Here is a 2,357-nt window from a genome sequence, read left to right on the forward strand (position 1 = left end):
AAATTAAAAAAAAAAAAAAAAAAAAAATTAAATATTTAATAAAAAAAAAAAAAAAAAAAAAAAAAAATTTTTTTTTTTTTATAAAAAAAACTAATAAAAAATATATATATATATAGTGATTAAGTTATATAATATTGTGATCACTATTTATTGTTAATATTTTATAATTTTTTTTTTTTTTTTTTTTTTGTTATTTATTTATTCTTTACAAGGTAAATATATATTTATGTTTATATATTAAGATGAAAATGGGTATATAAAGAAATATTTTATATTTTATCATAATATCTATAATAATATAATTATTTCTTCATTTTATTATTCCTGTTTTTATAATTATATAATGCATAAGAGATAAAACAGAAATTTATATAAAAAGCGTATCAAAAAAAAAAAAAAAAACTGTGAAAAAAAATATAAGGTTTTTTTTTTTTTTCTACAATTTTTTACAATATATTTTATATTTTTATTCTTTTTTTTTTATTATTTATATATTTATAATTTTTTTGTATATATATATTTGCCATGATATGATAATATTTTATAAAATATATTATATTTATATATAATAATATTTATATATAAGTATATATATCTACAATTTTTTACAATATATTTTATATTTTTATTCTTTTTTTTTTATTATTTATATATTTATAATTTTTTTGTATATATATATTTGCCATGATATGATAATATTTTATAAAATATATTATATTTATATATAATAATATTTATATATAAAGTATATATAATATTATAATCTTAATAAAATATTTCTTCTAATAAATTTAAGAATACAACATTAAAATAATTTTTTTTCTTTGGCTTATAAAAAAGTATTTTTTTTTTTTTGATATATATAATATAAAATATATTAATATTATAGAATTAATAATTTGTTTAATTATTTACAATAATATATATATTTATTTATATTTAAAAAAACGTAATATTATTTTTGTTCAACCAAAAAAAATAATATCATGCCGAAATATTTATATAATTATATATTATATATATATGTATTTATAATAATTATAAAAAATAAAATAATCATATTATCTCTTTCTTTTTTTTTTTTTTTTTCCTTTTTTTTTGTATGCATATATAAAAAAATATAATATAATATAATATAATATATATTATATATGTATATATATAAATAAATAATTTTGATAATATTTGTCGATCAATAGATCGCATTAAATATAATAAAAATATAATTTTTAAAAATATATAAATAAATACCAAAAAAAATAATATATATTAAATTTATATTGTATGTATTGAATATATATTTATATATAATTCATATAATATTTTTTATGATTATATATGTATGCCATATATAATATAAATATTATATTATTTTTTTATTTTGAACCGTTAGTAGTTGTTTCTTTTTTTTTAAACCATTGGTCGCTTTTTTCTTGTTTTTATGGATGTTGTTTTTTTTTTTTTTTTAATTTTTATTCTTGGTTTTTCGTTGTTTTAGGTTTGTTCTTGTATTTTTTTATATAATATAATATATAAAATTTTATATTTATATATTTTTTATAAGTAGTATATATATATAAAAGTATATATATTTTTATTATGTTTTTTCTATACATGTATTTTTAAAAAAATATATAAATCCATATGTCATTATATATATATATATATATATAACATATAAATATTATTTTTTTATTTTATTTATAGTTTTTTTTTTATTTTTAAAAAATAAAAAGAAATATATAAAATTATATATTATATTAATCTCTTTTAAAAAAAAAATATTTTTTTAAAAAAAACAAAATTTATAAAAAAATAAATATATAATATTATTTTTAAAAAAAAAAAAAATTTTTTTTAGGGTTTTAGTAGTTTTTAATTTTAAAATAAAAATATAATTTTTTTCTTTCTTTATTTTTTTTTTTTTATTTTTTTATAATTTTAAAAATAAAATAATATAAAAATTATATTTTATTAAATTTATATCAATTTTATTTTTTTTAGGCTTTTCTTATTATATATATAAATAAAAAGAAATAACATAATATAAAAAAAAAAATATATATATAAAATATATAATATTAATATATATATACAACCATATATATATATATATATATATATATATCACCTGTAATATTATAATAATATATTAAGGTTATAATTAAATATATACATATATATATATATTATATATTTATTTATATTTTTTAAGTAAATATAAATAAAAGTAAAAAAAATATATTTATATATTAGATCTGTCACAATCCTTTTTAGATATATAATTACAATTCTGTTAATATAATATTCTATAATATAAATTTAAATATATATATTTATAGATATATATATATATA

Source organism: Plasmodium gaboni, chromosome 1 (genome assembly GCF_001602025.1).
Source record: "Plasmodium gaboni strain SY75 chromosome 1, whole genome shotgun sequence".
Taxonomy (NCBI): Eukaryota; Apicomplexa; class Aconoidasida; order Haemosporida; family Plasmodiidae; genus Plasmodium; species Plasmodium gaboni.